General features: G+C 43.0%; 1 protein-coding gene across 1 annotated transcript in view; it reads left to right on the top strand.

Annotated features, from left to right (window-relative positions):
* Positions 1-12,012, top strand: part of IPO9 (importin 9) — a 61,397-nt gene that overhangs the window by 4,880 nt on the left and 44,505 nt on the right. The gene's annotated exons all lie outside the window — the stretch shown is intronic.

The following is a 12,012-nucleotide window of genomic DNA, read 5'->3' as shown; positions in this document are numbered from 1 at the left end:
TATGAACAAGCGACCACCATGGGACACTCTGCCCTTCCTAATTTTTACATGTTTCATAGCTATCAAATTTTCTTTCTGTTTTTCCTGCATATATTATCTGTTTTATATAGTGTATATTCTGTCCTTTAGCTGAAGTTACAGAATTATATTGGTAGAATCATAATTGACATTAGTGTGCTTTAACATTTACTTAATAAGCTAATATTTCTGTTCCCAGGGGTTTGAATTAGGCTAGAACATAGTCATGATCCTAATGGTAGCTGTCTGCCCTTGCAGAGGAGGTTGGAATAATCATTATAAATGTTGTGAGCCCCTCCAATTACTTAAGTGCAAATATTTCAGGATTTTTTGTTGCTCCTGAGAGCCCAGTCACAGTTAGGATTCCTCTTTATAAACTCTGTCTTGTAGGAAACTTGTATCTCTGTGAGATTTAGATAAAATTGTTCACATTCTTCAATTTAGTTAAAATTATTTATATCCTCCTGATGTGGCTCCTGTCAGGCATTCTACACGAAGCTGTTTATGAAGGCAGTTTGTAAACTTCATTCAGGACATCACCAAGCAGCTACATTTTTTATATGTTGGTTAGCCAGGAACATATAATTTCAGTATTGTGTGGTGTACACTTGCTTCCATTTATATTTAGAGCTCAGTGAACAGCCTAATCCCAACATAACTTCGAAGTCACTTAATTTTTTATGACCAGAAGCTGAGCAGGGAGGCATCCCACTTCCATATGGTAAGACACTTCACCCCTGGACCATGTGCCACTGGTGTTTGTGTCTCACTGAAATCTTGTGATTAAGCCATGGGTGTATGTTAAAGTTAAAGTTGAAAAGAATTCTCAGTAGCAAAACTGAATTTATGGCCTTTAATGGACTTCAAGCCTAGGTATTTTCCAGATGTGCTGTGTAAGACTGACTGACTTCTTTTGATGATGCTTTATATGTGAATGTAGAAAGACTGTGATTTGTTAGAGTAGATTAATACTTTACAATAATAAATGGTATTTTATTGGTTTTATTATGAAGTCATCGGAATGACTAGAAGTTCAATTATGATCTGGCTTGCATCACTGAGACCTGGCTTGGGCCTGAGAGTGAAGCGGTGTGGGCACAGGCCCTCCCAGCCAGGTACTCAGTTAAGGACCAGTGCAGGCTAAGTGGGCGGGTGGTGGTGTTGCCTTGATTCATAAGAACACCCTTTCCTTGACCAGGAACCATCTCCGTCAGACTGTGTACATCGAGTGTATTTACCTGACCCTGAAGGCTAGGGACAGTTTAGGGATTCTGTTGGTCTACAGGCCACTCGGTGCGCTAACAGATTCCCTGGCCGAGCTGTTACAGCTGGTCTCGGAGTTGATGTTGGAGTCCCCCAGGCTTCTTGTCCTCGGGGACCTCAACATCCCTCTCGAGGCCAGTCATGGTCCAACTGGTTCAGCTCGGGAGTTCATGGCTACCATGACAGCCATGGGCCTGTCCCAACTGGTCTCAGGGCCCACGCATTCAGCTGGTAATACACTCGATGTCCTTTTCTGTTCGGATATGGATTCTCCGTGGGCGGAAGTTACTAACATTTCCGCCTTGTCATGGACGGATCACTTCCTGGTCGAGGCTAACATCAAGGCATCTACCCAGATCCCCCCCGGGGGTGGCGGACCTATTAGAATGGTCCACCCTCGAAGGCTGATGGAACCCAAAAGGTTCCAAGAAGCCCTAGAAGGGTATATGGTTGGAACTGACGGCGATTCTGTTGATGCCCTGACTAACATCTGGGACACAGATCTCTCCAGGGCTATACACAGTATCGCTCCCAAGCGTCCTTTCCAGCCTGCTTCCAACAAAAAGCCCTGGTATATGGAAGATCTCAGGGCAAGGAAGCGGGCTGTGCAACGACTAGAGCGCGCCTGGCGAAGATATAATCTCTTAGCCGACAAGGCACTCCTAAAGTCTCATTTGAAGGCCTACGGAGTGGCAATAGATGCAGCGAAGAACTCATTCTTTGCTGCACGTATTGCGTCCGCGGAGTCGTGTCCTGCAGAGCTGTTCAGGGTTGTGAGGGAGCTCACTCAGCTCCCTCCCGCCCTGAACCCTATTTTGGAACCATCTAAGGCCTGCTGTGACGAGTTTAACATCTTCTTTGCGGATAAAATCTCTCGGATAAGAGCTGATCTCGACGCCAGTATTAGTTCAGATCCTAGAGTAGAGGCATCCAGAGCTTCTGTGGACTTGGTTATACTGGATCAATTTGAGTCTGTTAGTACTGAGGATGTGGAAAAGATCCTTCGGAGCGTTAGGAAGACGACTTTTTCTCTTGATCCCTGCCCTTCATGGTTAACAGCTCAAGGGGGAGCGGTTGTTACAGAGATGTTACACCGCATCATTAATTCATCTCTTAGGGAAGGGCAGTTTCCATCTGCTCTGAAGACGGCCATAGTAAAACCTTTGTTGAAAAAGCCCTCCCTAGACCCCCTAATTCGGAACAATTATCGGCCTGTCTCGCTGTTACCATTTCTGGGGAAGGTGATCGAGAGGGCAGTTGCCTTCCAGCTCCAGGGGATCTTGGAGGAGACTGATTTTCTGGACCCATTTCAAACTGGCTTCCGGGCGGGCTATGGAGTTGAGACTGCCATGGTCGCCTTAGTCTGGGCATGGACAGGGGTAGCGTGTCCCTATTAGTGCTCTTGGACATCTCAGCGGCCTTCGATACCATCGACCATGGTATCCTTCTGGATCGCCTGAGGGAGTTGGGTATCGGGGGCACTGCTTTGCAATGGTTCCGTTCCTACCTCTCGGGTAGATTCCAGATGGTGGAGCTGGGGGACTGTCGCTCCGACAAGAGGGCCCTTACATCTGGGGTCCCTCAAGGAGCGATTTTGTCCCCCATGCTAGTCAACATTTACATGAAGCCGCTGGGAGAGATCATCCGGAGATACGGGGCGCGGTGTTATCAGTACGCTGATGACACCCAAATAGTCTTCTCTGTGTCTCCGACTGATGCAGTGACTAAGGAGGGCATCTCTCCTCTAAATGCCTGCTTGGAGTCAGTAATGGGCTGGATGAGGGAAAACAGACTCAGTTTGAATCCAGAGAAAACGGAAGTACTGGTGATAGGTTCTCCTGGTCCGGGGAAGGAAATTGTTCCACCTGTCCTGAATGGGGTCATGCTCCCTGTGAAGGACTCTGTTCGCAGCCTGGGGGTGCTCCTGGACTCGTCGCTCCACCTTACATCTCAGGTGGATGCGACGGTCAGGAGCACCTGTTTTCAGCTTCGGCTGATACGCCAGCTGCGTCCCTACCTGGGCCGGGCCGACCTTGAAACCGTGGTACATGCTCTGGTAACCTCTCGTTTGGACTTCTGTAATGCACTCTACATGGGGCAACCCTTGTACCAAACTCGGAAGCTACAATTGGTGCAGAACATGGCTGCTAGACTGGTCACTGGATGCTCCAGGACCAGTCATATAACACCTGTATTGAAAGACCTTCATTGGCTGCCCATTCGCTTCCGAGCGCAATACAAGGTGTTGGTTATTACCTATAAAGCCCTAAATGGCTTGGGCCCAGGGTACTTGGAGGACCGCCTCTCCCTGTACAATCCGCCCCGCACTCTCAGGTCGGGTGGGAAACATCTTTTGTCTATTCCAAGTGCTCATTATAGTGCAACACAGAGGGCATTTTCAATCTCAGCCCCCAGATTATGGAATACCCTGCCCGACGAGCTCCGCACAGCCTCATCCCTTGATGGATTTAAGAGGATGCTAAAAACTTTCCTTTTCCGTCAAGCTTTCCCCCCTATGAGTTGATGTTTTAATATCTGTTTTTAGATTGTTATTTGATGTTTTAACGCCTTTTTTTTTTGCTGTTTTTATACTGTCTTTTAATGTGTACACCGCTATGATCTTGAAAAAGGAATAGTGGTATATAAGAATAAAGTATTATTATTATTATTAATTATACATCTCCTCATGCATGGGTGTGACATGTGAGAGCAGAGTAATACAAACTGTAAGGAGGAGTATTATTACAAAGGACAAAAGTGTTGCTATACTAACATCCCGCATACAGTTCTAATTTACATTTCAGAGTTAAAGTGAGTCATGAGTTCAATACCATTCAGGGGCAACTCAGCCTGGCATCCTTCTGAGGTGGCTAAAATGAGTACCCAGCTTGTTGGGGGCAATTAGCTAACACATTCTAAACTGCTTAGGGAGTGCATAAGTGCCCTGATAAGTGGTATAGAAATGTACTTTCTATTTCTATTGCTTGCTAAAGTGTCAGTACAGTGGTGTATTTACTGTCCCTGCTAGAAAACTTAAATGATCTGGGAAGCTGAAAGTGTAGTTTGAGATGGGAGCATGAGAGGAGTCTGCTGAGAGGGAAATGTGCTTGTACTTCAGGACTTACATGTATCTGTGATCCTCAGCACAGTTTTGTTTCTTTTTACTCTGAACTTGTCTTCACTAGAAGATAGAATTGTAGGTAGGGATGCTTAGAATTGTGGCCCCAGTTCAACAGAACAGTTAGGAAATTGATAGCCTTTTTTCTTCAATTTTGTTATAACTTCAGCATTTCTACACACTCCATTCCACCTAGTTCTCCATAAGTGTCAAGCAGACATGATGCACTCATTTCCATAAAATGAACTGAGAAAAGAAAACCAAGACCAGAAATTATAGTCATCTTGCTGTTCATAGTCTTACATTTTACATAAACATTTCTTGCTTACATAGATTTTTTAGAAATGATTTTGTGGGAGTAAATATGTGAACTCCTCAACATTTTATTCATCATTCTAAAAGAAAATATTCCATAATCCATTTTTTTTTTCATTACCCCAGGGGAAAACAAATAGAAAAATTCCTTTGGAAGGTAAGGGAAAACTTATCTTTCTGAATTTTTCTGTTTATTGCCCTTTGGCCTTCACGTCTCTGGGCCAAGAAGGGAAGCCAGACTCCTCAGAATTTGTTTCTGCAGCTGTCAAGCAAGTGATTAGACTATGAAAGAAAGGAGAAAGTTCTCCTACTGGGCCAGACTCTAGTATACTTTAGATGTCAGAGACTCTATCCTGTTCCTCTTCACCCACCACACCAAACAACACCTTGCTGTCCTTCCCCTGCCTCATCTGCCTGCCTACCTTTTTTGCTTTCAGAAAACTCTTCAAGTGTGCTTACTAGGGGACTTCTCTGAGTAGCAGGCTTCCAGAGTATTTTTTCTAGCTGGCAGAAACTCAGGGAGGGAGGGGACCAGGAGAAGACCCCCTTCCTTGGATCCCTCCCTGTCATTCAGAGCTTGGGAGTCCCTTTCCTACTGATCCCAACCCAGAATTGCTTAGCCAGCCAATCCACAGCCACCCACTGGCGCACTTGCCTGTTGTGCACATCTCCTGGTAAAAAGTTGAGGAGCACACACCCCCAAAAATTTTCTACAAGGACCCAAACATGTTCTTGGCAGCCCTGAATCTACTGCATGAATGTCAGTAACCAGAAGTCATTAAGGAAGGCATTTCTGCTATTACTTAGTTAAGTTACCTAGTTAACATGATGCAGGACACACTCTGGACCTGGCTTTCTGTTCTGGGCAGGATGACAGTGATCTGGGAATGGAGGAACTCTCTGTAGTTCTGTTGTCATGGACTGATCACTACCTGGTAGGGTTTAGACTCACCGGGACTCAGAACCTCTCCTGGGGCGGGGGGCCGATTAAGATGGTTCACCCCAGGAGGCTTGTGGATGCAGGTGGATTCCTGATAGCATTTGGGGAGTTTCCTGTTGCCTTGGCAGGTGATCCTGTCGAAGTTCTGGCAGATCTCTGGAATAGGGAAATGGCCAGGGCAGTGGACACAACTGCTCCTAAGCTCCCCTCCCACGAAGTGGAGCCAAACATGCCCCTGGGTTCACTAGGGAGCTGGAGGTATGAAACGATTGGGACGGAGACTAGAACGATGATGGCAGAAGACTCGGAGTGAGTCCGACCAAAAATGTGCTAGGGCCCATTGGAAGGCCTATGCCAAGGCAATGGAGGCAGCAAAGAAAATATATTTCTCTGCCACTATTGTGTCTGCACAGTGTCATCCACCGGAGCTGTTCTGAGTGGTCGGGGACCTTCTACATTCTGGCCCCCAAGAAGAAAACAAAAGACTATTTACCAGCTCACTGTGAAAAATGTGCAAGACACTTTGCAGACAAAATCACTCAGATCTGCTCTGACTTGGATGCTGTAGTTGACACGGGTCCAGCGGATCTAATCTTGGCACCTGTTTGTCCTGCATTGTTGGATAAGTTTCAGTTTGTTCAGCCTGAGAATGTGGACATGATCCTTGGAGAAATGAGGACCACCATGTGCATACTGGATCCTTTCCCTTCCTGGCTTCTGAAAGCAGCCAGAGAGGGACTGGCCAAGTGGGTAAGGTGAGTGACAAATGCCTCACTGCAGCCAGGCATATTTCCATCCTGTCTAAAGGAGGCTGTGGTGAGGCTGTTACTGAAAAGGACCACCCTCCATCCCACTATTTTGGATAACTGTAGCCTAATATTCCATTCTTGGGTAAGTTTCCGGAATGAGTGGTAGCCTCCCAGCTTCAGGGGGTTCTGGATGAAATGGATTATCTAGATCCATTTCAGTCTGGCTTCAGACCTGGCTATGTGACAGAGGCAGCTTTGATTGCCTTGGTGACCTACCAAGGACCTACACAAGGAACTGGACAGGGGGGGAGTGTGTCCCTGTTGGTCCTGCTGGATCTCTCAGTGGCATTTGATACCATCGACCATAGTATCCTTCTGGGCTACCTTTCTGGGATGGAACTTGGGGGGCACTGTTATGCAGTGGTTCTGGTCTTTCTTGGAGGGGCGGACCCAGAAGGTGGTGCCTGGTGGGCTCCTGTTCGACTCCTTGGCCATTGGTCTGTGGGGTCCCTCAGGGTTCTGTTCTATCCCTCATGTTATTCAACATCTACATGAAACTGCTGGGAGAGGTCATCCGGAGTTTTAGGGTGTGGTGTCACCAATATGTTGATGACACCCAACTCTCTCCTTTCCATCTAACTCCTAGGAAGCTGTCTTTGTACTGAACCAATGTCTGCTGTCAGTAAAGGACTGGATGAGGGCAAACAAATTGAAGCTTAATCCTGACAAGACACAGGTGCTTCTGGTCAGTTGTAAGGCAGATCAGCGAATAGAGATTCAGCCAGTGCTGGAAGGGATCACACTCCTGCTGAAATCTTGAGCTTGCAGTTTGGGTGTGCTCCTGGACTCTACTCTGAGCCGGGATGCTTAGGTCTCAGCAGCGATCCAGCGTGCATTTGCACAGTTTAAACTTGTGCGCCAGCTGCGCCCATTCCTTGAGATGTCAGATCTGGCTATGGTGACACATGCCTTGATTACATCCTGTTTGGACTACTGCAACACACTCTATGTGGGGCTTCCCTTGGAAACTGTCTGGAAACTTTGGCAGGTTTGAAACAGCACAGCCAGAATGCTAACCGGGGCCAGTTAAAGAGAGCATATGTTAAAACACTTTTACTGGCTACCTGTTCATTTCTTGACACAATTCAAAATGCTGGTCATGATCTATAAAGTCCTACACGGCTTGGGTCCAGACTATTTGAGAGACTGTATCTCCCCATACAAACCTATGACAGCCCTAAAATCTGCAGGAGAAAGCTTTCTCTCACTCCCACCAAGATCACAGGGTCGCCTGGTGATGACATGCTGCTCCCATCCTGTGGAACTCCCTTCCGTGGGAAGCTAGACTGACTACTTCCCTGCTGGCCTTTTGCCAGCAAGCAAAAACATTTTTATTCAAGCAAGCTTTTTACATTTATTTTTTGGGGAGGGGGTTGTTTTAGATTATGTTTTTAACTTTTGTATATTTTATGTTATTTTATATTGGATATAGATTTTTGAATTTTATGGGATTTTAAATATTTTATCTGTGAGTCGCCTTGGGTCCCTCTAAGGAGGAAGGTGGCATATAAATAAAATAATTAAATAAATAAATTGGTTTTCACTTAAAACACAGTTTGAATGTAGTTTTGGTTCACCATCAGTGATATATTTCTAGCACATTAGTGACGTTAGTTGCCTTTGTAGTTAATTTTTTGTCTGAACTTTTATTTATTTAAAAATACTTTTGTCACTTTCTGTGTTTTAGGAGAACTCTCTAAAGTCTAAAAATATAAGCACAAGTATTTATGTTTAAATTAGAAAATAAATAACACAAAAAAATTAAAACATCACAAATTAGAAATTGAAACCATGTCACAAATATCCTATTATTAAAATACGGCACTCAGGAAAATCCACTGAAAGATGATTGTTTAATACTGCCAAAGCCAGAGGTAGCTCTCTTGAAAGGAAATGGTAGAACAGGGAAGGTTTTGTCCCCTGTGCCCACTTGTATTGCATCTGATGCTAGAAGGATATAAAACAGGACATCAAAATCTGACATCTATGTTCTGACAGGTTTTTGTGAGATAAAGCAGTTCTTGATACATTGCCCTTTGCTGTTTAAGGTTTTAAGTTTTGAAAGTTAAAAAGAGCACTTTTAAATTCACCCGAGAAGCAAATTTGTGACCCATTGGTCACAATGTTGAGATCGTAAGAGGTAATCCTCTGCAAGCTCTAATTACAGTCTTGCTCTGAAATGCAGCTGTCAATTGAAATTTCATCACTGCTTTTGGAGGCAGCCTATGCAGGCAGTATCATGATCAGAAAAAGATGCTGTTGATGTACTAACTGAAGCACCCCCAGCTATTGCTACTACTCACTAGGATGGCGAAATTCAAAATTGAGGACCTAATTTTTGAAAAGGAGTGTATTCTTATATCAAACAAGTTATATATCTATTCCCAGGTTGCTCCATCAAACATAATTTCCATCTAGCTTTGATTAAGTTTGAGTTTATTGAACCATATTTATTCAAGAAGTGTTCAAGAACTTCATAGGCTTCTTGAGCTAAGATTATTCTGTCTATGATTTAAAATAGCTAGTGGCCATATAATGAATCCACTAATTTTGAACTTAAATGGAAAATTGCTTTGCAATTCTCATTTAAGGTTTTCTGGATCTCTTCCAGTATAGCCTAAACACAGTTCTTCGGAGGGAGAGCCCTTTGGGATCAAGATTCAGTCCTGAGTATGTGTGTTCACTGAGCCTAGCTGATGGAGCCTGCACTCGGATAAAGGCCAGTTGTGCAGTTTGTTTGTTTTTTTACTATTGGTCTTGGCTTTTGTAGTAATTGAGGACCTGATCTATATAGGTTCCACTCAAATCAGATTCTGCAATTTCTGAAATGAGGCAAAACCACTTATACAAGATAACATGCAGTTTATTGGATATATAAGGTTGTTCTATGGATGCAGGCAATGATTAATACATGCAAAAAAACCTTCATATAATCCCTTAGTTGATGGAAGCTGAAATTGGCTCTTGGAGACTGCTACATAGGCTGGCAAGCAAATCCTTGGACTTCTGGCTTCTTTCCTCACCTTCCAAGTTGAGAACATATGGTCTTTTAAAGATCTTATCTCTCTTTCTAGAGATCTTAAGAAATATAAGCTGGGAAACAAATCACTTTCTTAAGACCCCTACAACCTTTCATATATCCCATGGGAACAATATATGATAGCTAAAAAGTCTTATTAGGGGATTAGGCAAGAAGAAGTCAGACATCTGCTAGGTAGTTTACATCTGAAGCTACTTGCCTATCAACTAAGCTATATGAAAAGCCTACCTTTCTAATGAAGCTATTATCTACTGCATAGCTATCCCAAGTCCTTTCACACCAAGAGTGTTGAAGTTTTCTATATAGGATACAGTGACAGCTCATTATTTCTTTTCTCACCTTTCTTCCAGTATTGATCCCATTATGGGTTTGGCTAACTAGGTAGCTGGAGATGGCTAAACTATGTGTCAGTCTGCATACTTCTCAACATGAGAAGCTATTAACAATTCTGATTTCTTTTCTTGGGATAGTTTTGCTCGTATCATACAAACTGTCCTATCAAAATCAATGAGTTTGTGAAGAAAGAAAGATGGCTGTTTTTAAATTTTTGGGTCTTTATGTTACTTTTCAGCGGTATTATATACTTCATAGTATATATTGTTTATTTATTGTATTTTTGGTTATATGAAGTTAGAAAACTCATGAGAAGAATATAATGATGGTCATGTTTTTAATGTATTCTAGTAAGTTGCAGTTATGATCTATTGGAGATAGACAAAAGGGTAAATTAAAGCATGATTCCCATCTACTGTTCAATTAAAAAAATCATTTCCAAAAAGTCAACACAGAGGCTGAGTATACAATAGTATACATAGGCCTGTTACAGACTGCCAAAATAAAGCTGCATCGGGTCTCTTTGGAGGTATGCTATTTAAATGATGCATGCATCCTAAGAATCCGGAAGCTGCACCAAAGCTGCCCTCCAGTGCTTAGGAATGGAGTGTGGCTTTGGCGCGACCTCCAGACTCTTAGGACCCATGCATCATTTAAATAGCATACCTCCAAAGAGACCCGAAGCAGCTTCATTTTGGTAGTCTGTAACAGGCCATCGAGTCCAGATTGCTGGGTAAGGTGAGGAGTTACCTGTCTGTTCTTAAGAGGTAGAAAACAATTTATGGAACTGTCCAATCTGCTTGATGCAGTTTCTTGTTTTACCCAAAAGTAGAATTAAAATAATCTGAATTACTTCACTTTGCTTAGAAGTAAAATGTTTCTAGCAAGGAAAAACCATTCTGTGAGCTACAGTGGAAGCCATTGATAACATTTGGGTTTTTTTGTTTGTTTGTTTGTTTGTTTGTTTTTTGCTTGTACCTTTTATGATTTGATTTTACTGAGCAAGCAGTTTAGAATACAATCAGCAAGCAGTACTGACCAAGTAACTCCAGAATACTGGTGCCAGTGCTCTAGTTTCCTCCTTATTCCTTACGTTTCATGGGGGCCATGATAGTTAATTAGTTAAATAACATTTTTACAAATGTCATATAGTATATTCACTGAATTCAGTGGCAGCAGATCATAGCTTTGCTCTTGTAGTAACTCACATGCTAAATGACATATTGGGTGCTACAGGTTGGAAAGCTTTACTGACTCTTCAAGAACTTTTAATATACATTCTGAGAGAACAGGGGCAACATTTTAATAGCAGTGAAAGAGGACACTTGTGGTGTAGCTGCTAATGTAGCTCTAAAAATTATCCAGTTAAAATATTCACTTCAAATCAAGACACCTATCCTCTCCTTCCAGAATGTGTTCATTTTGGAATCTTAGGGCTGGAGCAGATGGATGGGAAGGAGCGGTCCAAGTCCACTTCAGCTGCAAGCAGATCGGGACTGCACCGACCCCATGGTCCACTCCGAAAGCAAACCACTGGCACTGCTGGCTCAAACCTGCACCACCACAAGACGGATTATCTGGACTCCTTTTTGCACTATATTTCTACAGCATTGAAGTGGCTTCGGGCCACATTGGAGGCATGCATTCTTTGAATGCCATGCCTCTAAAGTGGCTGGAAGCCGCTTCTTTTTGCCCATCTGTTCCAGGCTTTAGTATTAAAACTAGAAGAACCTTGAATTATTTATATTGGTTGAATTTTTAAATGTTTCATAATTGTATTTATACAAATTAATTGTGCTCTGACCTGCTCTGTGAATCCTTTTTGCTTTGAGGTGTGGTATAAAGCCAGACTTTACTTAAGCAATCAGCTTTTTACTTTCGAAATCACTTGGCTGAAATCCTTATGTATTCAATAATGGATAAGAAGGTTTGTTGTATTTTTGTTATTGCTACTTTCTTGCAATTTTCTTCATTTCTTGCATGAAGTTCTAAATGTACAGCTTAAGTTCTCCAGTTCATTAATATGGACTTTTTTCATTGGGAACATATTCTTCTGTATCATGTTTATTTGCAGGTCAGTAGCAGCTCAGGATTAAAGCTTTGTTTCATGTGACAAAACACTCAGTTTTTAAAGTGGTTCATATGTCTACATGCAACCCTTTCTACCTTTTCTTTG

Source organism: Sceloporus occidentalis, unplaced genomic scaffold, assembly GCF_023333645.1.
Source record: "Sceloporus occidentalis isolate IW3139 unplaced genomic scaffold, rSceOcc1.0.p SCAF_3, whole genome shotgun sequence".
Taxonomy (NCBI): domain Eukaryota; kingdom Metazoa; phylum Chordata; class Lepidosauria; order Squamata; family Phrynosomatidae; genus Sceloporus; species Sceloporus occidentalis.
Note: the sequence above shows the minus strand (reverse complement) of the source record. Positions and strands in the feature narration are given on the sequence as shown.